This window comes from Ovis canadensis, chromosome 6, assembly GCF_042477335.2.
Source record: "Ovis canadensis isolate MfBH-ARS-UI-01 breed Bighorn chromosome 6, ARS-UI_OviCan_v2, whole genome shotgun sequence".
Taxonomy (NCBI): domain Eukaryota; kingdom Metazoa; phylum Chordata; class Mammalia; order Artiodactyla; family Bovidae; genus Ovis; species Ovis canadensis.
The window spans coordinates 83791278-83816710 of record NC_091250.1 but is presented as its reverse complement, the minus strand read 5'-3'; the positions used below and the strand labels follow the sequence as shown (position 1 = coordinate 83816710).

General features: G+C 38.8%; 1 protein-coding gene and 2 non-coding genes across 13 annotated transcripts in view; 2 read left to right on the top strand and 1 right to left on the bottom strand.

Annotated features, from left to right (window-relative positions):
* The window catches only part of FRYL (FRY like transcription coactivator), a 260551-nt gene that overhangs the window by 532 nt on the left and 234586 nt on the right, over positions 1–25433 (top strand). The window lies entirely within an intron of this gene.
* On the top strand, positions 7070–7209 carry LOC138443029 (small nucleolar RNA SNORA15). The gene has a single exon (XR_011257958.1). It is a non-coding gene; the product is annotated as a small nucleolar RNA SNORA15 (small nucleolar RNA).
* LOC138443061 (U6 spliceosomal RNA) lies at positions 10987–11093 on the bottom strand. Its single transcript, XR_011257987.1, has one exon. It is a non-coding gene; the product is annotated as a U6 spliceosomal RNA (small nuclear RNA).

The following is a 25433-nucleotide window of genomic DNA, read 5'->3' as shown; positions in this document are numbered from 1 at the left end:
CGCGCTTTGCTCCCCCGCGCGCCCGGCTCCCGATGCGCGCGCTGCTTCCTTGCGCGCCCCCTTCCCCTCGCGCGCCCAATTCTGCTCTCGCGCGCCGCGTCCTCGCGGACTCGCGGGAGCCGCCCCGCGGGGAGGAAGGCGGCGCGGCGGAGGGAGGTCGGCGGCCACCGCTCTGCCGCCCTGGCTGTGAAGGCAGGGCTGGGAAGCAAACTTAGCGCGGCAGCTTGGCGACCCCGGGCGAGAAGGGGCGCTGGGGACCACGGAGAGTGCAGAGTCGCCAGCCGGGCCCAGCATTGTCCTGCTTTTCTTCTGCTCTGGTCTCTCCGCCCACTGCTCGCGGTCGTGGGGAGGGGTGCGGATGCGGGCGCCGTGCCCGCGCTGCTCCGGGCCGGCGGCGCACCCCTAGACTCCCTGCCTGCCTGAGCTGGAGTCTGCCCCCACTGACACCGCAGCCGCCGCCCGTCGGGGCCAGGGAGCGTCTTTGCAGCTCTCCCGTCTCCGCACCCGCGCAGGCTGCCTGGGTGCTGAGCTCTTTGTAACTTTTCTTTGCCTATTGATGGAAGTTATGGCTTCCGGGCGGCAGGTTCTTTGGGCAAAACATCGTTCCCTGCGTTTTGGAAAGGCTCACTTGTAGGACGAAATGGTTCTTGATAGCTGTCGGACTTTTCCTCCCATCTCAGTTTCATTCCTGGCGCCTAAAATCGTTTCTTTTGTGGATTTGCATTGTAAGGGAGCATTAACCTCTCTTCATTTCAGTTCAGTTCAGTCGCTCAGTCGTGTCCGACTCTTTGCGACCCCATGAATTGCAGCACGCCAGGCCTCCCTGTCCATCACCAACTCCTGGAGTTCACTCAGACTCACGTCCATCGAGTCGGTGATGCCATCCAGCCATCTCATCCTCTGTCGTCCCGTCCCCTATTAGGTCAAGATAATTTGAAAAAAAAAAGGGGGGGTGCTGATGAGGAGCAAGAGCTCTTTGTAGTGAGAATTTGCCTTCACCTTTGAACTGTGGAAAGTGTTACCTCGACTGACTGGCGGAGATTCTTTTGGAAGGGAAAAGAAACATTGCAAAACAAAACAAAAAGCTTCAGATTGCTAGGGTCTATAGGATTAGGCGGAAAAAATAGAATTTGGGTAGAAATAAAGTTAGTTTAACTATTCTGCCCAGCAGATACCTTCCGTAAAGTTTGTTTCTGCTACTGAACCCATAGACGTTGTAGTTAGTAACAGCCGCTTGTACTATTGATAAACAAGAAATTTTTCCTCCTCCATCTTAAGCATTAGTGGTATTCTATACCTGTCAATCCCTGGAGAAGGGAATGGCAACCCACTCCAGTATTCTTGCCTGGAGAATTTCACGGATAGAGGAGCCTGACGGACTCCAGTCCATGGGGTCGCCAAGAATCAGACACGACTGAGCGACTAATACACATACCTGTCAAAACATGCTAAAGAAGTTACATTTAGAAATAGTACATCCTTGTTAGAAACCTTATTTAGAAAAGGAATATTTTCATGAGCATTCATTTTTGACAGTTTCTTCTTGTGCAATACTTTGTAGAGTACTTGCATGTGCAAGTTACAAGCCTATAAACAAAGTTGCGGTGGGTGTGTTATTATGTAGTCTCTTTTTGGCTACTCATTATCAAAGATAGCATTCCATCCTGGCTTTTCTTCCATTCTGAGTTATTTTGTAAAATTACTTTTTTAGGAAAAGTGAATTTATTGGAACCTCTGGCCCAGTGGTTGGTGTGTGTGTGTTTAAGCAATATAACAACTTTCCAAAGTGTTCATTAACTGTTCAGTAACTTTATGAGTGGATGTGAAGCATTATAACATAAATTCACAGGCTCAGCAATAGCAAAGAAAAACTATACCTGGGAAACTAAAAGTCAGTTTCAGAGAATAATATTTGAGAGATGCTTTACTCTTCCTATAGAATTTTGGAAGTGTAGACATACAAACACATGATCTTTCCTAGTAATCTTGATGATATCTGGCATTGTATACATAATGCTCCCCTTTCTTCTCCTTTCCTTTGATAAGTATGTCAGGCAAGCTTGCTAGCATAATCTTCCTTTCCATCTCATAATAGAAAGTAGAAGATTAAAGCAAGTTTCCAAAATTCTATTTTTGTTCACTTACCAGCTTATTTAAACAATAAAGGAGAGAATTCCGGAACTTTTAAAAGATTACATATAAAGGAAACAGTCAGAATTATCTTTGAAATATCTAGGCTGTGTTTCAGGGAGAACATATTTTTCCTGTGTGCTTTTCACATTGTTTTAAGCACATTGTCTTAAATATACACATTGCCAAGGCATTTCTTGAATTGTGAAGTGTCCCTTGAGATCCCTGGGAACTAGGACTGTCCTCTATTTCTGTGCAGATTCGCTCTGTCACCTAATACATTTCTAGTGCCCAGTAAATGGATTTGTTGACTTAGGACTTTGTGAGGGAAAAAGATAATGTTCTGTAAAGACTGCTTGAGAGGCCTATTTATTTATTTTTTAAGATACCTTTCTGAACAAGTTACACCAGAGACCAGCAGTTGGTTTAGTGTCTAGGGGCAGGTATATTAATCTAGTTGCTTTTTGTTCTGTGTACAAAAACGTGACTTAATTGTTAGTAGTGTTTGATCCACAGACATCTTTCGTGAGGGTGATTGTCGTCCCAATTATTAGAACTAGGTTTAATTTGTCAACATCTGTTGAGTACCCATTTATTTGAGGAGTATTATGGAAACATAAAGTAGAAATGGATGATAGTCATTACTTTCAAAGTTACGGAGATTCATGGGGAAGATGCAAAATGATCACCCATAGGGAAAAGATAATGTGTATCTCATTGCAGTAACAGGTGCATAGTAACAGTGACACAGGATTCATGCCAAAATGGTAAAGGAATAGTGGAACTGTTAGAAACTTAGGTGATGTGGGAAAGTTTTCATTGTTTTATGTAGCAAATCTTATATTTTTAAAAAATAAAGTATGTTGGGGTATATGTTCACTACTTGAACTATTTTTAATATGTAAAATATTGGTTGGGGGGCAGAGCATGTACCCTGAATTTCAGTTATCGTTACCTCATCCGTGGGATCATTCCTCTAACCCAGCTCATGTTACCTTATCTGCAAGCTCTCCTGTTCTAATGCCAAGTGATGCCTCTTTTGTCTTGATTCTGTAAAGTCCTTTTCAGCTCAAGCCATGCTTTGACTTATATGTGTATTTCTTCATTAGATTTTGAACTTTGGTAAAAAGCATTAACAAAAGTTGGAACTTTCCCTCCCCACTCCCATCCTAGCCCCTTTTCAGTTCAGTTCAGTTGCTCAGTCGTGTCCGACTCTTTGCGACCTCATGAATCGCAGCACGCCAGGCCTCCCTGTCCATCACCAACTCCCAGAGTTCACTCAAACTCGTGTCCACCGAATCAGCAATGCCATCCAGCCATCTCATCCTCTGTCGTCCCCTTCTCCTCCTGCCCCCAATCCCTCCCAGCATCAGGGTCTTTTCCAATGAGTCAACACTTTGCATGAGGTGGCCAAAGTATTGGAGTTTCAGCTTCAGCATCAGTCCTACCAATGAACACCCAGGACTGATCTCCTTTAGAATGGACTGGTTGGATCTCCTTGCAGTCCAAGAGACTCTCAAGAGTCTTCTCCAACACCACAGTTCAAAAGCATCAATTCTTCGGTGCTCAGCTTTCTTCACAGTCCAACTGTCACATCCATACATGACTACTGGAAAAACCATAGCCTTGACTAGACGGACCTTTGTTGGCAAAGTAATGTTTCTGGTTTTTAATATGCTGTCTAGGTTGGTCATAGCTTTCCTTCCAAGGAGTAAGCGTCTTTTAATTTCATGGCTGCAGTCACCATCCACAGTGATGTTGGAGACCAGAAAAATAGTCTGACACTGTTTCTACTGTTTCCCCATCTATTTCCCATGAAGTGATGGGACCAGATGCCATGATCTTAGTTTTCTGAATGTTGAGCTTTAAGCCAACTTTTTCACTCTCCTCTTTCAGTTTCATCAAGAGGCTTTTGAGTTCCTCTTCACTTTCTGCCATAGGGTGGTATCATCTGCATATCTGAGGTTATTGATATTTCTCCCGGTAATCTTCATTCCACCTTGTGCTTCTTCCAGCCCAGCGTTTCTCATGATGTACTCTGCATGTAAGTTAAATAAGCCCCCTTTACTATTGTCTAAAGTGCTTGAGCAGTTTTGTTAGCCCAAAAGCTTCTGTAAAACCATAAAAAAAAAAAAGTTCATATTGTTTTATTTGGGTCAAGTGTATATGTGTGTTTAAAGGAAAAACCAGGTTTTTCCATATCACCAGTTTCACATGCTCATTGTAAAATATTGTTATGAAAAAAAATGTAATTTAGAAACTAAATGTCCCCCATAAAATTGCCTTCATCACATTATAGCTACTGATCATGGTTTGACTTTTAATTCCAGTTTTTTTCCCTTCTTTTTTTTTTATTACTTTCAGATAGGAATGCCTTAAGCTGTCTTACTTGAAAATTTTAATTAGCAAGTTACATTTACTGGAATGGAGAAGGGTAATCAATTTTATATACTTATTTATTTTTTATTTTATATAATGAAATGATTATTATTAATTTCTTCAGTCTCGGTAATTATGTTTATTTTTACCTGTTCTTAACAAGGCTTCCACCAGTATTTTTATTTTCAAAACAAAGTCTATGATTATAGACTATAAGAATCACAGTCATTTCAAAAATGGTCAAAATCTGTGTCCCTGAACATTTTAAGTGTCTTTACCCTAAAATGTTTTTGGAGTGCATACCACAAGCCTAATCTCTTCTCATTTCTTGATTCTTCTCATCTCTAGAGATCCTTAAAAATTGCTCTGAGGCTGCCAACTGGCACATCTCATAGTAGCCCCAGGAGGACCGCAGGAAGGTATTTGTTCCTGATCAGTTTACATGGAGAGGTCTTACTCTACCCTTAATGTTGCCCATTATAAAAAGGGGAGCTACATCTTAGGCTGATGAAGAAGGTGGTAAGATTCTGTTGTTCTGGGTGCTTCTTTAAGCACCCAGAAAGGAAAGAGGTTTTCCAAAAGTTCCTAAATAGAAAGCCCAGCTGCAAGCAGCCAGTAGGGCTAATCAGGCAAGAAATCTCTTTTTATTCAGCAAGTTTTTAATTGAGAACTGCACCTAATTTGTGCACCACGTAGGCACTGAGGATAGGATGATGAAATTTGTCTTCACCACGAGTTCCTCTGAGTAGGATCCTTAAATAGACAGAGTGGTACATGTGGATGAAAAATAGCTTGCACAAAGTGCACTCTTAGGTGTGTGATTCACCCTTGTTTATTATTTTGTATAGTTTGTTTAAAAGTATCCTAGCAGACAGACCTGGTATTCCGTAGGAGGTGGGTTGGGATCCATGGAGCCTGTTAAAGTAAACATATGAGTTCTAGAATTTTTTTTTTTAAATTTCAAACACTGTTATTGCCATGAGGCAGAATATTTGTGAAATTATGCAAATGTTGATGTATCTTTCCTTATACCCTCCAGGGATCATACATTTCATAGACCCCCAAATGACACTACATCTTTATCCTAGTAGGTGATTCCTAGTTTGCTGATAGAGTAGTAACACATTCTTTAAAACTCATCAGTTCAGTCACTCAGTCATGTCTGACTCTTTGCGACCTCATGGACTGACTGCAGCACGCCAGGCCTCCCTGTCCATCGCCAACTCCTGGAGTTTACTCAGACTCAGGTCCATTGAGTCGGTTATGCCATCCAGACTTCTCACCCTCTCTTCCCCTTCTCCTCCTGCCCTCAATCTTTCCCAGCATCAGGATCTTTTCAAATGAATCAGTTCTTCGCATCAGGTGGCCAAAGCAGTGGAGTTTCAGCTTCAGCATCAGTCCTTCCAATGAATATTCAGGACTGATCTCCTTTAGGATGGACTGGTTGGATCTCCTTGCAGTCCAAGAGACTCTCAAGAGTCTTCTCCAGCACCACAATTCAAAAGCATCAATTCTTTGGCACTCAGCTTTCTTTATAGTCCGACTCTCACATCCATACATGACCACTGGAAAAACCATAGCTTTGACTAGACGGACCTTTGTTGGCAAAATAATGTCTCTGCTTTTTAATATGCTGTCTAGGTTGGTCATAACTTTCCTTCCAAGGAGTAAGTGTTTTTTAATTTCATGGCTGCAGTCACCATCTGCAGTGATTTTGGAGCCCCAAAAAATAAAGTCTGGCATTGTTTTCCACTGTTTTCCCATCTATTTGCCATGAGGTGATGGGACCAGATGCAATGATCTTAGTTAAAACTCATAATGCTACAATAAATAGATATCTTTATCAGTATTTTTTTTGGTATGGCATGAAAATAATTGTTTTGAAAAATCACTTGTATTAAAATACAGTGTGAAGTATTTCTTGCTTTTACAAAATGGACTGCCTCCTTCCCTCGTAAACCTGTTCTATTGCTTGATCTTTGTATTTGTGGAGATAGAATTGGTTAAGAAAGTGGCCTTGTAGGACTGTCAGTGATTGGAGTCAGCTAGGTAAGAGAGAGGTAGATGGAGGATACATCCCATGGACTTTGTAATGCAGCAAGTGTGATTTGTTGAGTTTTGAAAAGAGTTAAAAATTTTAAATAACAGCTTGGTATATAATTTACATACTGTGCAATTCACCTATTTAGATTGTACAAGTTAGTGGTTTTTAGTGTATTCTGGAGTTATGCACTTCTATCACAACCAGTTTTAGAACTCTTTCATCACCCCATCACCTTCCTGACCTCCTTCCTCAGCCCTAGGCAACGGCTAATCTCCATTCCATCTCTATACATTGGCTGTTCTGATATTTAATATAAATGAAAGATAACATTTTAATTAATGTGTATTCTTGTATAAATCTGTCCCTGCAATGTTCATAAATCCTAGGAGTAGAGAGGGTGCTCTCATGATGCTCCAAGTTTAGAAATATTTTCCTTAAGAGGAAATTTATCTAAATCCTTATTCTACCTAAACCTGGAGAGCATTTTGTCTCCCCCTATAAAAATCACAAGATTAGGCATGGCTGAATACTATGTTCTTTTTGTCAGTAGTTTACACAGCCAGACACCATGCAAAAGTAAAGTTTTCCCTTTAAAATGGTATGATGGTATGCTGAGTTTTTTCATAGCATGCTGTTGTTAAAAAGGGGATACAAATGAACTAAAAGCTTGCAGGATTTGCCATGCGCTCCTTAAATCACTCTGTTGTTTGAGATGTTGCTTGTATCGCTTTCAAATGCAGTATTAAACTTGTTGTGGATACATGGGGAAAAAAAAAATCACAAGATTCATTTTGAAAGGAAAAAAAAACACTCATTTTGGTGACGCTTTTAAAAAATATTCATTTAAATCATTTGGTGACTCTACAAGTCAATAATTTATTTCTTGAGTTCTGCATACTGGACTTAAATAAAGGACAGTGCTTTGAAAGAAGTTGAAAGTACTTGGTTAAGTTCTAGTCATTGCAGAATGTAGTATGATGTTTACCTTACTGGCTTAGAAGGTATTGTGCAACTTGTCATTTGTTTGATCAGAGATAAATAAACTTGCTGTGTAAGTTGCTTGTGATGAACTTGTATTGCCCTGCTAGAGACCTTGTAGGCACTTAGTAAGTGTTTATTGGTTGCCTGATCACTATAATCATAGATGTTTTCATCAGCTTCCAGTCCTTATTTTCCAGCTTGTTAATAATAATAGTAGCCACATTTATTGAGCACTTAATAAGTAATGTGATAAGTACTTTATATGTACTATCTTTTAAAGTAAAAGGATGTAATTTAATTTTGAAAATTTTCCGTCATTCTCCTTTGATTGTACTTTTACAGACTTCTGGTCATTTTTTTTTAAAGAGTATTTTGAATGACCATTTTTGATCAAACCTAAGCCTGGTAGGCTTGCAGTCTATGGGGTCACAAAGAGACATGACTGAGCGACTTGACTTTCACTTTTCACTTTCATGCATTAGAGAAGAACACTCCAGTGTTCTTGCCTGGAGAATCCCAGGGACGGGGGAGCCTGGTGGGCTGCCGTCTGTGGGGTCGCACAGAGTCAGACACGACTGAAGCGACTTAGCAGCAGCAGCAGCAGCAGCAAGACACTTTGATGCCACTGCGTTCTTGATCTTTCTAGGAAATGTCAACGTGAAGTTTTACCAAGTAAATCTTGCTGTTGGGTGACAGCAGTTGTGAGATACATTGTTTTTAGAACAATCATACTTCAGAGAGGTTGAAGTGGTGGTGGTGGTTTTTTTTTTTAAAGAACATCTGGGAATCGAAGACAGGATACTAGTTTGTTCATTTACTGCAGTGCAGCTTTGTTTTTCAGGTTGTAAAACATTCACAGGTATGCCTTGTTGCCTGCATGAATTTCAACATAATATTTCAACTTCTCAGGATTCCTTGTTGTGTTTTGTCCTTGTTGTTTTGGTATGTCTCTATTTCATGGTAACATTAGATGTGATGTAATTTTGATTTAGTTCAGTAATAAAGAATGCTGGAAAGAGAATATAAATGTGATTTTCAGTTTTCTTCTGCATTGGAAAAAGTTAAGATGGATAATGCTGTCTATAATACTGCTTAAAAAAAAATACTACTTTGGTGGTTCCATTCATGTGTCTTGGGTGTCATTGAACTCTTAATGATGTATTTGTAGACTCTCCAGTCATTAATCTCCTCAGTCAGCAATATACAGACCACCATATTTTGTTCATTGGTGGAGCCATTCCTTCCTAAAGCATGTCTGGCTTGGGTAGATTTGCTTATTATTTTACTGTTAACTGTATCTTTTTGTTTGCTCTCATTACACCCACCTGCAGTAGTTAACACATCTTTCTAATTTGGTATTTTCCATGCAATAGGAAAATAGAAACCATAGCTACTTGTTGAATGGTAGATAAAAATGATAGACGGTTCTGGGTGAGAAACCAAAGAATGTCCTGTACATGGAGCTTTAGAGGTAGGACCTTGTTGTGTTTTTACTGCTTAGAAGACTGTTGGCTTCTTTCCTGGTTTTGGCCTGTTTCAGGTAGGTGGTATTTCTCCATAGCAGAAGGTGGTGTAACAGGTGGTATAATCACCTTGTAGATGTTTAACTTCCCCTGAATAGTGAATGTCTTAAAATTACATCTTATTAAGTCTAATTCAAGTAGACGGAGAATAATTTAGTGGATGGAAAGTAATTCTCTTCTGGATGTCTTGATAGTCTACTTCTTGTGAGATACCAACCTACAAACTTGTGTACAAGGACACCTGTATGCATTGGTGTATAATTTGCTGCAATTCAGAACCTAATATAATTCCATGGGCAGGAATTAGAGGCTTTAAAGAACTGTGAGATTGCATGTAAAATAGTCACATGTACCTGTTATCTATATATGTTTCAACAGGATGCTTTGGTAAGCTGTTTTCTTTGAGCCAAAATTATCTTTGTAGATACACTTTTCTGTGTTTGTGTCGATGATGACTTAGACTATGTCTTTATTTAATATTCCTGGCAATACTGAATCCATAGTAATAGTTTCAAGAAATACTGGTTAGAGTTTTAGTCATACATTTCTTTATGGTTGTTTCACTTCTTCCTGTTGTAGAACTCATGGAGTCGTAGTGGTTTTAGAGCTGGACTGTCCTTGGGAATGATCTAATACAACTTCTGTATTTCACAAATGAGGATGAGATTGTTACTTGTTTATATGGTTACAAATTGAGTTCTTTTTGATTCTCAAACCCATGTTTTTCCTGTTCTTACATATGCTTGCCCAAGTAAAAAAAATGTAATAGACAGTCTTAGATTATTATAACTTCTGTAACAGAAGTCTGTGAAACTTTTATGTCTTACTCCAGCAGTGTAAAAAATGGTATCTGCATTCCCAGTATGTGTAAGTCTGTTATAAACTATATACTGTAATATTATGTACATAGTAAGACATTACCAAAAATGATAAAAATGAAAAAAATTTAGAACAATTTAAAATATATTATTTCCATATTTTTTGATTCTACCTAAAATATTAGTAATTTAAAAAATAAGGATGCTTGAATGTCATCACTTTAAAAAATTTATTTTGAAGTAATTATAAATTCACATCAAGTTGCAAAAATAATACAAAGACTCCTGTGTAACCTTCATTCAGTGTCCCTTGGTTGTAATATCTTATATTACACAACGTATTTATAACAACATTAAACCAGGAAACTGACACTAGTACAATACTGTTAAGTAGTCGTATTCAGATTTCATGGTTTTCAGTGCGCTCACTCATGAGTATGTGTGTATAGTTCTGTGCACTTCGATAACATTTCATGTCTAGATTTAACCGCCTCAATCAAGGTACAGTACTGTTCCATCACTGCCCAGAAACTCCATCATGTAGCTCAAGGTCTCCTCTTTCCCAACCCTCTGCATCCCTATTTATTGGCAGCGGGTAATTTGTTCTCCATCTCTGTAATTGTGTCATTTTGAGAGTGTTAAAATAGAATTGTACTATACGTGTCTTTTTGAGATGAACGTTTTTGTCACCCAGCCCAGTGCCCTAGAGAACCATCCAAGCTGTCCTATGTATCAGTATTTCATTTCTTTTTGGCACTGAGTAGGGTCAGTGAATGGGTGTGTCACAGTACACAGTGTAACTCTTCACCTGTTGAAGAGCATGAGTTACTTCTAGCTTCTGGCTGTGATGAATAAAGCTACTGTGCACATTTGTATACAGGTTTTCTGTGTGAACCTAAGTTTTCATTTCTCTGGTGTACGTGCCCAAGAGTATAATTGCTTGGTTGCATTTAAGTGTGTATTTAGTTTTACAAGAAACAGCAGGACTGTTTTCCAGAGTGGCTGTATATTCCCAATAGTAGTGTACAAAAGATCCAGTTTCTCTGTATGTTTGCCAGAATTTGATTATTTTCAGTTTTTATTTTATTTTTTTCATTATTATTATTATTTTTTAAATATGGAACGCTTCAGGAATTTGCGTGTCATCCTTGCACAGGGGCCATGCTAATCTTCTCTGTATTGTTCCGGTTTTAGTATATGTGCTGCCAAAGCGAGCACTTCACTGTTAAATGTTTGCTCATTCTAATAGTTGGGTAGTGATACCTCATTGTAGTTTTGGTTTGCCTTTCCCTCATGGGCAAATTGTTTTCCGAATGAGCAGGTTGGGTGGTTTGTTTTTCACTGTTGAGTTTTGAGAGTTCTTTATATATTCGAGATGTAAGTCTTTTGCTAGATATGTGATTGGCACAGATTTTCTTCCCATCCACAGATGTCTCATCATCCTCTTAACAAGGATTTTTTTTTAAAGAGGCAAGAAACATTTAAATTTTCATGTAGTGCATTTAATTGTTGTTTTCTCTTCTATGATTGTACTTTTGGTGTCGTATGTGAACTCTTCACTTAGTCCTAAGTCTCAAAGACTTTTTTCCCCTATGTTTTCTTCTTAAAGTTTTATAGTTTACATTTTACAAGATAATCACATTTTTACCTTTTAGTTTTTTTTTATAAAGTACTGGTATTGGTAACAGACAGTTGTCAGCTCTATTTTCTTATTGCTTATTTGTATTTTGCTATATTAATACTATGTTTAATCTGCCTTTCTTTACAAAACATTTAAAAATTCATCTGTGAATAATAGCATAATTCTACTGAGGTCTGCAGGTATTCTTGCTTGGGCCCATGCACTCTGCAGCACATTGTGATCTGATGAGAGTAAACAGGTGAGGACATCCCAGACAACCCCTCCAGAGTGTGAAACTGCCATCTCTCCCTGAGGGGATGTCTACCTACTGCAGGAATTCTAGAAAAACATCTACTTCTGCTTCCTTGACTGTGATAAAGCCTTTGACTATGTTGATCATAGCAAACTGTGGAGAATTCTTAAAGAGGTGGGAATACCAGGCCACCTTACCAGTGTCCTGAGAAACTTGTATGCAGGTCAAGAAGCAACAGTTAGAACTGGACATGGGACGATGAACTGGTTCCAGATTGGGAGAGGAATACTCCAAGGCTGTAATTGTCACCCTGCTTATTATTTAACTTATATGCCGAGTACATCATGTGAAATGCCAGGCTGGATGAAGCACAAGATGGAATCAAGATTGCTGGGAGATTCAATAACCTCAGATATACAGATGACACCACCCTTATGGCAGAAAGTGAAGAAGAACTAAAGAGCCTCTTGATGAAGGTGAAAGAGGAGAGTGAAAGAGCTGACTTAAAACTCAGCATTCAAAAAATGAAGATCGTGGCATCTGGTCCCATCACTTCATGGCAAATAGATGGGGAAACAACGGAAACAGTGACAGACTATTTTCTTGGGTTCCAAAATCACTGCGGACGGTGACTGCAGCCATGAAATTAAAAGATGCTTACTCCTTGGAAGAAAAGCTATGATAAATCTAGACAGCATATTAAAAAGCAGAGACGTTACTTTGCTGACAAAGGTCCATATGGTCAAAGCTGTGGTTTTACCATTTGTCATATATGGATGTGAGAGTTGGACCGTAAAGAAGGCTGAGCACTGAAGAAGTGATGCTTTCCAACTGTGGTGTTGGAGAAGACTCTTGAGAGTCCCTTGGACATCAAGGAGATCAAACCAGTCAAACCTAAAAGAAATCAACCCTGAATATTCTTTGGAAGGACTGATGCTGAAGCTGAAGCTCCAGTACTTTGACCACCTGATGCAAAGAACTGACTTACTGGAAAAGACCCTGATGCTGGGAAAGATAGAAGGCCAGAGGAGAAGTGGACGACAGAAGATGAGATGGTTGTATGGTATCACTGACTTGATGGACATGAATCTTGGAGATGGTGAAGGACAGGGAAGCCTGGCGTGCTGCAGTCCGGGGGGCTGCAAAGAGTCAGACATGACTGAGCAACTGAACAACAAATGTTTGTCTCAACGTCACAAACAGAAGCCTTTCTGGATATTTTAAGCTGAAGAGATTTCATACAATGTATTAGGTGCTTGCAGAATTGTTAAAGTACCTAACAGCAGGTTTTAGGGGATCAGTCCAGAGGTAACCCACCAGGGCAGCTCAGAGGCCATGCTGGGAGCTGTGCTGGAATCCATACCTGGAGCCACCTCTTCCACAGCTGTATTAATATGTGCCTCTGGACACTCTGGAAACTGCCGGACAGACCCCGAGCTGCAACCCAGGGTTAGGAGGTCAGACCCAAATACCTCTGCTGCTGGTGCTCCTGCTGTCCTGCTTCTCATTACCTAGGAAACTGGGGGATGGATGCTGGAATGATGCTGTGAAGCAGTCTCATATTTTACAATTGTGCTTGCTTCCCAAACAACTAAGAAGCTCCCTTTCTAATTGCCCATAGGCAGGTGGGAGGTCGAGTGAGGCAGATCTGTCAAATCCAGCATAGTAAAGGCCCTAAGCAGCATGACGCAAGACCAGGAGAGGGTACTGTTGTCAGTCTCACACACTGAATATTATTAAATTTCAAATTTAAGATCACACATGTAATGTATCTTCTGCATGCATGCTAAATCGCCTCAGTCATGTGTGACTCTTTGCGACCCCATGGACCGTAGCCTGACAGGCTCCTCTGTCCATGGGATTTTCCAGGCAAGAATACTGGAGTGGGTTGCCATGCCCTTCTCCAGGGGATCTTCCTGACCCGGGGATCGAACCTGTGTCTCCTGTATCTCCTGTACTGCAGGCGGATTCTTTACTCACTGAGCCATTTGGGGAGGTGGCTCATTATATCTTCTAGTATTTTCTTTTTATCTAATTGGCTTGAGAATCTATCTCAGGGTTGTACTGACTCCACTTTGAGCTTATTTTGCATGACTAAGTAGCAGGAAAATAGTAGGTCTGGTGTGATATTTTTTTTCCCCAAATATTTACATTGATCTTATTTCCCAAGTTTTGAAACCATGCCTTCCCTTATTTATAAATATGTACAAGTATAAAGTGTTACTGTTTCGGGAAACACTCATTAAATTCAGTTAGTATTCTCTTTACTGTCTGGACCTAAACTTTCTCTCTTACACCCAGCTCTTCCTGGAGAATTCTGCAAAAGAGGTGGGTTTTCTCCTAGAACTGTGCTTTGGTGTCAGAGGCAGTACCTCCTGCAGCCATCACTATTTTGGTATCTGTTTGTTGAAATAATTATGAAGTTTGGTTTGTTTTACTGCATACTTTGAATTTTGTTTCTGGGTGTAACAAATTCTGGCATAAAACCAAAAATTGAGACCTGCAGATCTCTTTCCAAAGACTGATTTTATATGGTCTGTAATGGCAGTATGTTTAAAATGCAATAAAAAAGTTATATGAAAAGTTTTGAATATGTGCTCATGTGCATTTTTCTAGTGAGAAATCCGTAGGTTCTTCAGATTCTCAAAACAGAGGGCATGACCCAGGAAAGATTAAAAACAGCTGCTCTAGAGGTAGAAGTTCAATCAAGATATTTGCCAATCATTTAACGCCAAGGTTTCTGCTGTCAATCACATATTGCTTCCCTAATCCCCATCATGTATCTGTAGCCTTTTTTCAGTACATGAAAAGAAAATTATTTTTACCCAGGTGTTCAAGGAAGGCCCAAGGAGCATCCTTAAGAGTTCATTATTAGATGAACAGGGACACCTGGAAGTCAGTTATATTACCCCAGTAACCTTTTTTTTTTTAACTGTTGATAATATGTAGTTCAATATATTACACTTTGGGGGAATTTATCTGAATGGTTGAAATAGTCATACATGTTCAACCCTAGAGCCTAAAATTATACTAATTGGGAAAGAATCTATGACCTTAAACTCTGTAATCCATTTAAAATAGGTACGAGATGATTCAGTGACATAACTTGTTCGATTTTCACATCCAATGTGTCACCTTTTCACATAGTTTTAGCCTTGTTTCTTATGACCTTTTCTCATATGCTGAAACCTAAGTGGAATGTAGTATGGTTTGTAGAGGTTTAAAAACCGTCTCTTTAAACAAAATCATGCACAGAGATCTCTAGTATAGAGTAAGGAATGGAGAGATAATTTTGCAATTTTAGTTGATGTGGTGGTGGTCAGTCGCTCAGTCGTGTCCTACTCTTTGCAACCCCATGGGCCGGGCTCCTCTGTCCCCCTGTGTCTCCCAGAGTTTGCTCAGATTCATATCCATTGAGTCAGTGATGCTATCTGGTTGATGTAGGGGTCAGGAAAAGCCTTACTTTTTGTACATTTCCTTTAATATCCCTCTCCTCCAGCATGCATAAATGGAGTTGTGAGGGTTTTAGAAACAGGTGGACCTAATGTAATCACAGGACTTGAAAAGAAGCAGGAGTCAGTGCAGTCAGAACAAGAGAGATGGCATCACGAGACGGAAGAAACCCAGGCACTGCTGGCTTTGGAGACAGAAGAGGGCTGTGAGCCAAGGGAACTGGGCAGCTTCCGTAAACCAGGAAAGGCAAGAAAGTGGACTTTTCTTAGAGCTTCTGGACAGGACCACAGCTCTGTTGACACTTTGATTTTTGCCCCGTGAGACCTGTTTTGACTTCTGAAACTGTAAGACATGTATTTGTTACGACTAAATTTTTGGTAATTTGTGACTGCAACAATAGGAAACTGAAACAGTGCTTACCTGATACATTTGAGAAGTTAAGTAAACGCAACCTGCTGAATTTTATCCTTGTCTACCTCAACATTTCTTTCTCTGTACCTAGTTTGCCCCTTTCAGAAGGGGAAGAACCAGAGGATCCTAAGATGTCTTCAGGTTTATCTGATAATTTTATTTTAATTCTTTATAGGTTTATAATATATGTAATATAAATATAAAAGAGTCGGAGTGCTTACCTTTTTTATGTTGGTTGTGATGAAGTTAGAAAAGAATGCTGCAGAACCCTATTGTAGATAATAATTATCAAACTGTTAACAGCAATAACTACCAAGCATCAGATGATCGAGTGACAAAGTGAGTGGTGGGAATAGTGGGTATCATGAAAGGGCAAAGTAGCAGCTATTTTAGACTAGAATAATCTCGGAAGGCTTTGTAAAAGAGATTTTCGAGCTAGGAGTATGCTCTTAGAGGAACTGGGGAAATTGGTTTCAATAAGATAATCTGTTATTAGAAGACATAAAACTTATCAAATTGAACTGTTTAATTATTTTATTAATTTTGTGAACATATGGGAGAAATATTTTTTTTCCTATTGAACTTTTTATGGTTGAGAGGAAACTCTTGTAGAATTTTAAAAACTTATAAAGTACAGTAAACTGACAACATATTTGTCTTGATGATGTGGAGTATAACACTAAACGTTTTTGTTCCCTATGTTGTTTCGAGTGATCCATACTGCCTTAAGTAATACATATTGCTTTTCCATTGTATTTTATTTTTTAAATTTCAAAATATGATTGGAAACCTAGTATGATCTTATCTGAGTTTATTGTGTTATAAGCACTAAAAACCCTGACCATGATTACATTTTTGAAGGATGGTGTTAGGTGGGCCCACTAAAGACAGTTATGTTAGACTAATCTTACTTTCTAGATAGGCTTATTAGACTGTGGGTCAGGAGACTGAATCCACTATAACTGGATTTTAGCCAAAGTATTTTATAAGATGTCTCTCTGTTGACAAGGCTGTGAGCTGAATGGCCTTACAATTAGGTGGAAGTGTGATTGGCTAAGTAGCAGCTCTAAAAATTAATGATGAATTGATGACAGCTGGAGAAAAATTTCTAGTTGACATGTTGAAAGTCACTGTCCATATTTTTGTAATGATGTGAATGAAATGTTTCTACCATGTTTATCAAATTTTTGGTTGAAATGAACTTTTTAGGGTAAACTTTTGGGAAAATATTTCTGACTGAAGTGGTAGGTCAAGGTTAAAAAGAAAGCTTAATGGGTATTGATGTGAAGTCCTGTATATGAGTTCAGAAAATAGCTGCATAATTATAGGGGTGAGGGAGGATGTGGCTGAGTACAAACAACTTAGGTATTTTAACTACTGTAATAAACTCAGTACGGATATAAAATATAATGTAACTATAAGAGCGACTTCATAGGAGCACCATCTGGACTACTGGGGGAGGTGGTTCAAAGAGGAAAGGTGTTAGTCTTACTTTATTCTGTATTGTCGAGACTATACCTGGAGTATTGTGTTGAGTTCTGGATGTGACATTTGAAAATGAGTCAGAAAACAGAAAACAAGTTTTGACGAGGACGTGAAGAAATTGAGACACTTGTACATTGTTGATAGGAGTTGAGGATGGTACAGCTATTGTGGAAAACAGTTTGACCTCAAACAGTTAAACCAAAAATTGTGATATGACCCAGATGTTCCATTTCTGTGAATATACCCAAAAGAATTGATGACAGGTATTCAAATAAACACTTGTACATAAATGTTCACAGCAGTACTTACAAAGCAGTTTATCTAAAAGGTAGAAAAAACCTGAATGTAATCAACTGATGAACTGATAGCTAAAATGTGGCGTATACACACACTGGAATATTATTCAGCCATAGAAATGAAGTACTGATAAATGTTTTAAAGTGCAGGAACTCAAACATTATGATTGGAGAATGACCTAGACACAGATGATGACATTGCATTTAAGTCAGTTAATATGAAATATCTGGGGCAGGTAAATCCTTAGATATAAATCATTTAGTGGTTGCCAGGGGCATGGGGAATGGGGAATGACTGCTTGGAAAATGTTTTGGAACTAGATAAGAGGAGGTGTTGATTGAAAAACACGGTGAATATAGTAAATGCCATTGACTTGCACACTTTAAAGTGATTGTGAAAGTGTTAGTTGCTTAGTCGTGTCTGACTCTTTGCGACCCCATAGACTGAGCCCGCCAGATTCCTCTGTCCATGGGAATTCCCAGGAAGGAATAATGGAATAGGTTGCCATTTCCTTCTCCAGGGGATCATCCCAACTCAGGGACTGAACTCAGGTGTCCTGCATTGCAAGCAGATTCTTTACTGTCTGAGCCACAAAGGAAACCCAATAATCAAATCTCTGAAACTGACTTCCTTTTTTCTTTCTTGGTCATTAATTTCCCACCCAGGGATCAAACCCTATTCTCTACCATGACAACCCAGAGCTATTACCACTAGAACACCGGGGAATTCTCCAGGGAATCTTCCCAACCCAGAGATTGAACCCAGGTCTCCAGCACTGCAGGCAGATTCTTTACCATCTGAGCCACCAGGAAAGCCCCTTAAAATGGTTAATTTTATTTTATGTGGATTTTAGCTTAATTTTAAAAAGTGTCAGTACATATGGATAGTATTGAGTGTCCAGAAATAAGCCCTATGATCAGTTGATTTTTTTCGTTTTTTTTTTATTTGACTGAAGTACCAAGACAATATGATAGGAAAAGAAGAGCTTGTTCAGCTGTATTGAGGCATTGGAGATACCCATGCAAAATGGATTTGAATCCCTTCCTCACACTATAGACAGAAATGAACTAAAAATGGATCGTAGATCTAAATGTAACAGCTACACTTAAAACACTCTTAGAATAAAATAGGGATAAATCTTAGTGACCTTGGGTTAGGCAAAGCCTTCTTAGATATGACACAACCACAAGCAACAAAAGATGAAATAGGTAAATTTTACGTCATCAAAATTAAAAACATCTGTGGCTCAAAGGAGACCATCAAGAAAGTGAAAAGACAACCCACAAAATGGGAGAAAGTATTTGTATCTAGGATATATAAGAACATTTACAACTTAACAATAAAAAGATAAATGTCCTAATGAAAAATGATGAATAAATTAATGAATTTTATAGAATGTGAATTATCTCACTTAAAAACTTAAAAAAGTGAATCAAGTGGAATATGTTTAGCGGTTTCTAGTCTTATGGGAATGGGAATCAAAATTGAAATCCTACGTTTCCACCGCTTTTCCTTTTGCCCTTTCCCATTCCATCTCCCAGCTTCCATCATCTCTGTCTTTTATCCTGAAAGGTTGTAAACATTTTACATTCCATTCTGTAACCTTAATGAAATCTTTGGTCCTTCGTGTTTATGTTGGTGATTTTTTTTTTTTTGGTGATATATCTTTTAATCATCATGCAAATATTGATTGCAGAATGGAGTGAGTTTATGGTTACATTTCTTTCTCTGCATGTGTATCATGATCCCATGCCAATAAAAGGATGATATTCCTAGTAAAAAAAAGACGAATGGATTCTCTCCTCCTGTAATCTATCAGTTGTTTAAAATCATAAGTGTATGTTTTCACACTTGAACCATTACTTCCTTAAATAGCTTTTTTATTTTTCCTGGTGTGTCATCTTGGTTGTTTTTGGCAGCGTTTTACAGAATATCTACCCACAGGTGACATACCTGATGGTTCTGACCTTTCTCTTATTCCCAGTGGCTGCTGTAGCTCCCAGGCCTCTTTTTTTTTTTTTTTTTCCACTTACTAAAAAGCAGGAGGAAGGGAATAGGATGGGTGCTGCTTCTTTTGAATCTTCCCCCCTTTAAAATATATTTTTGAAAATTTTGGAACATCAAATTGTGAAAATAGTAATACGAATTGTCTTTTACCCAAGTTTATCAGTTATAAACATTTTGCTATACCTGCTTTTCCCCCTCTTTATCTTTGTCTCTGTATATCTAGATCCATCTGTTTTGGTGAATCTTTTGAGAGAAAGTTGCAGAGGTTGTGATTCTTTACTCTTAAATACTTCATCACACATCACATAAGAAAAGATGTGACTATGGAACAGTGATTAAATTAAGGAAATGTAGTTGTCACAGGTTGAGATCTCTGGGAAGCAGATGCTGAGCCAGAATTGGGATTGTACCAAAGTAGAAGGAAGCAGGATTGGGCAGGTGGCGCTGTCAGATTGTGATGACACCCTGTCTGCCAGTACAAGAAGCTGATTTGGAGTTAAGACTGTCCATCAGCAGAGTTTTATGCTAGGCAGAAGGTGCTTGGCTTGTACTTAAAACTTGTACAACTATACTTGTACTTGCCTTTCCCACTTACGGGTTAGGAGTCCTCCAGAGAATAGTGAGACCCTCTCTTAAAGGCTGAAGCAAACTCTGATGAAGCCTACAGCTTAACCACACTCCCCATGCCTGGTAGTGAGTTGTGGATGTGAGTGGTAAATTTCTATATCTACCACAAACCAGTACTATTATCTAATATACGGAACATGTTCAAATTTACCAGTTGCCTAATAATGCTTTTTAAAGCAAAATCTTCCCTCCCACCCACCAGATCTCTTTTTACCTTGGAGGAAAGTCTTTCAAGCTTTCCTTGAAGGAAGCTCCCCAGATGACTTTCCTGTAAGTCTCATTGGCTTAAACTGAGTTGCTCTTTCACCTCAGTTGCTCAACCCAATTGCTGACAAAGGAGAATGCGATTTCCAGGGCTAGTTGAGACCTGTAGTGATTTATCCCATAGATCTGGGGGAGGGCCTGCCTGCCTTCTCTAATTCTGTGTTTCTCACCTGATATCATAAGGAAGAAAAAAAAAAAAGGGAAAAGTTAGTTTCCTTTAGCAAGGAGTAAGGGAGGAAAAGCTGTAGATAGACAGCATTCTGTTGGAATTTTGGTTGCATATCTTTCTTTTTTTCTGTTGAGAAAAGAAACACATGCATTCCTATCATTAAGCCAGCTTTTTAGTTATTCTGTCTTTTGAGGAGAATCCATCCGTTTCTTCCCTTCATGGAGCTCACTAATTTTCTGTTTTAATAGGATGAATTATTGTCTAGTCCTGCTGCATAGCTGCCATTCTGGGGTTTCTTTTTCATTTCACTCTTGGATCATTTCCACTGTTTCTTGTGTTCTCACATCCACTTTATTGGTTTCCATTCTTGTTTGCTGAAGAACACCCTCAAGTAATGTTCTTACATGTCTGAAAATGTTTTTATTCTGCCTTCTTACATGCCTGATGTTTTGGATGTAAAAGTCTAGGTCAAAATTACTTACTTCTGGGAGTTTTCAAGACATTGCTCTGTCTTCTACAACTGAGAATTTGATTTTAGGTCAAATTCTTAGTTTTGTTTTTTTCCTCAGATCATTTAGAATATTTTTTTTTGGTTATGAAGTTTCACAGAATTTGTCTAGATGTCCTTTTCATGAAACCGAGAGGTCATTTCTTCTCTTCATTCATTGTATACCTGTATTTAATTTCTGATCTTCTTTTATTCTGAGTGATGTTAACATCAGTGTGGATGGTCCATTTAAAGCCCTTGACAATACCTTTGACAAACACTGCACTTACTAGTTGTTCTCTTTCTTAAGACCAGTTTTGTTCAGGTATTTGTTGTTCACAGGCTTCATGGATTCCTCCCCAACCCAAAGGAGGCAGCTGGTAAATGTTGCTCAGGCAGTACTGTTAGTATCATTCTCCTGGCCAGTGATTGGTTTAAGCACGGTGACAAATAAAAGAAGTGCTTCGGGAGTCTGGCTTCCTTCGGTTTATGAAGGCACGCCCCTTCTTTTGGATGTGGTCATGTGAGCTCATGATGCATGTGGCCATTTTGTCATTGAGAAGAAAGCATGATGATGGGTGATGACCCCAACTCGAAATTAACTTGTCTAAAATTGAACTCCTGATTTCCAGTTCTCTCCCCCAGTTTTTCACTTTATCTTTCCAGTTGCTCAGGCTGAAAAATCTTGCCCTTACCCATACCTTTATTGTGTGCACATAGAATATGCACAGCCTGTATCCTGTTCATTAGTTGATGCTGTAAACTTCCCCTTTGGATTGTATTTGCAATCTCACTACTTTTTCCTATTGACACCACTGCCATCCTGGTCCAAGTCACTGCCATTTCTTGCCTGGGTTATCACAACAGAGTAGTGGCATTTTCTTAGGGTTCAGCTAGATAGATGTATGGGTTGCCACAGGCCACATTGGACTTCAGGTTTGCTTAAGAGGATATGGGACAGGAAGCACAGCTTCCCAGCAGAGAAGAATCATATAGTTTCTGGTAGGGGTCCCTGTAGCAGTCCACAGAGAGAACAGCCAGCTCCGTTCTTTGCGCCTCTCCTCTCTTCCAAGGGGAGCTTAGGTATGAGTAATGAGACTCACATGGTATGTAACTAACTTTACTTAGGAGCCCCATGTTCCACAAGAGCCATTATCTTATATAACAACCCATGAGGATAGCTTCCAGGATCCCTACAAGGTGCGTGCCTAATTATAGGAGCCACTGAACTAAGAAAAGCCAGCATTACAGCCACTCACCAGGTATTTATTGTTTCTTGTTTGTCTCAATCCCAAACAATTTACCGATGGTCATTTCTACCGTAAGTGATGTTGCCTAGTAACACAGCTGGCATTCTGCCTGTATGGTTTCCGGGGGAACAGAGCTAGAATATGAACTGAATTCAAGAGCAATTTCTCATGCTCAAAGAGAAGGGTTTTGCGAACACTTCGGTCACAGATAGTCCCATACTGAGAGTTCTCCTGCGTCAGTGCTTCTCCCTTGTCGTCTGTTCTCAGCCAGAGTGATCCTTTCAAATGTATGACAGTCATGTTCCTTTTCTGCAAACCCTGCGGTGGCTGCCCAGAGCAAGTTGCCCACAGGCCCTGCCTGAGATGGTCCCCTGTTATCTCAGATCTCCTGCCTGAGTTGGTTCCTCACGACCTCTCTGATCCTGTTTTCCCATGACTCCTTTCCTTAGTCATCTGCTCTAATCATCCTTGTTCTTGGTCTGATGTTCCAGGCATGTTCTCATCTTTGGGCCTTTGTGACCAATCTTCCCATGACTGAACATGCTTACTCCTGATAGCTACCTGGTTGAATCTTCAATTTTTTTTTTAATGAGATGTATTCTGACTGTTTAAAAATTGTAACCCCTGCTACCTCTGGCACTTGTTGTTCTATAATTCTTTACTTTCCCCTTTTTTTCTCTCCCGTAGCTTCTCATCTTTTTATGCCTCATAATTTGCTTATTTCTATTGTTTATTGTCTCCTCTTGTTAGCATGTAAGCCATAAGAAGGGCAGGATTCTTCTCTTTTGTTCATTGATGTGTCTCAGCTGCCTCTGACGGTGCCTGACACATAGTTGATGCTTAGCAGGTTTAAGTAACACACGATCACAAAGGGCTTATTGTACACTGAGCATCTAACATATATTCATTCAGTCTTCATGAAACCCTCTTGAAATAGGTAGTTTTATTATCCTTTTAAAAATAAGAGTGGAAACAGAGGTTGAGAGACTTGCTTCATGTTGCATAGCTCATAAGTGAATCCTAGCAAGCTCACTCTGGGGCCCGTGTTCTTAGCTATATGCAGTTAAGCATCTTTCTGCAATTTTTTTTTTTTTACTTGATTTTATGGTTTTTTTTTTTTTGGTAAATTCCCCTTTATTGAGTTAGATACGGACATTTTAATGTCTTGACACATGTAGCCCAGTTATTTTCCAGGATTCCATCTACCACATGTGAAAATATCTTTTTTAAAAATGATGATTATTGGAGTAATTTAATTGACTTCCTTTTGTGCTCTTTCATCTAATAATGAGCTCTTATGGTGCTCCCTAGTGCTTCCCTCAATACTTGGGTGACAAATTATTTTCTTTTTATATCCTTGGAAAGGGGAACTGATACAGGATGGAGGTCAGAGAGGGTTTCACGGTTAACCGTGTAGAAGCCTCAGTTAAATAGTTAAATAGTAGGTGAATATCTTGATTTAACTGTTTACCTAAAAGCTTGCCATTTTTAATCTTCTTTTTTTCAGATTTTTATTTATTTTTTAAAATATAAATTTATTTATTTTAATTGGAGGCTAATTTACAATATTGTATTGGTTTTGCCATACATCGACATGAATCTGCCATGGGTGTACACGTGTTCCCCATCCTGAACCCCCTTCCCACCTCCCTCCCCATACCATCCCTCTTATCTAAGTGATAGTTCCCTTTGAGAATCTAATGAAAACTATGAACATCTCACTTGAAAAATGCCTATAAGCACATACTTTATAATTTTTATACAACTTATTGCATTGTAAATTGATTTATATCACAGATCATGTAAAACCAGTTTCTGAAAATGTCTTGTTTTTCTTTTTGTGTAAAATTATTTTGTAAGATCCAAATATTTGATAAAACATAGAATTTTCTTTTCAAAAAGTTAATTTTAATAGGGAGACTGGTTTCTTGTAAGTCAGAATTGTGGGGCATTGCCTTTAATATAGCAATGCATGTGTTATTTAAACATTTCTAAACAAATTTTGTTTTAATGGCAACTAAAGCTGAAAACCCTTAAGATTTGTAGAAATAATTGAAATTAGAGTCAGATCACAAAAGGCAAGGTTTATTTTTTAAACTAAAAACCATTTTAATAGAGTTTATTTTTTATAAAGATTTTCTTTTCAGAGAGCAGTTTTAGGTTCACAAGCAAATTAAGAGGAAAGTACAGAGATTTCCCATATAATCCTTCTTCTATTCATGCATAGCCTCTGCTGTTAACAACATACCCCATCAGGGTGGTGTATTTCTTACATTTGATGAACCTCCATTGACCATCAATATCACCCAGAGTCCATCGTTTACATTATAGCTAACTTCTGGTGTTGTATAGATAGATGTGTACTAATATATATCCACCATTATAGTATCATACAGAATATTTTTCCTGCCCTAAAATCCTCCTCTGTGCTCTGCCTGTTCATCCCCCGACTCCCTCCCAGGCAACCACTGATCTTTCTACTGTCACCATACTTTTGCCTTTTCCAGAATGTCAGTATGTAGCTTTTGCAGATTGGTTTCCTTTATTTAACATTATGCATTTAAGATTCCTCCATGTCCTCCTGTGACTTGATAGCTCATTTCTTTTTAGTGCTGAATAATATTCCATTGTTTGGATGTAGCAGAGTTTATCCATTCACCTACTGGAGGGAATCTTGATTGGCAATTATGAATAAAGCTGTTGTAAACATCCATATGCAGGTTTTGCATGGACATGGTTTCAACTTGGGTGAATACCAAAGAGCACGTTGCTGAGTTGCAAGAGTATGTTTAGTTTTGTAAGAAACTGTCAAACTTTTCCAAAGTGACTATACCATTTTACATTTTACCAGCAGTATATCAGAATTCCTGTTGTTCCACAGCCTCTATAGCATTTGGTATTCTCATTATTTTGAAAGTAGCCATTTTAATAGACATGCAGTGGTATCTCATTGTTTAAATTTTCATTCTGATGAAATATTCTGTGACATATCTTTTTCTATGCTTATTTGCTATCTAAATATCTTTTTTGCTGAGATGTCTGTTAAGGTTCTTGGCCCATTTTTAAGTGTCATTTTTGTATTGAATTTTAAGAGTTCTTTGTTTTTGTTTTTTTTCCCAGCAGCCCTTTATTAGGTGTGTATTTGGCAAATATTTTCTCTCAGTCAGTAGTTATTTTCTTATTCTCTTGATAGTGTCTTTTGCAGAGCAGAAGTTTTTAACGTTAATAATGTCC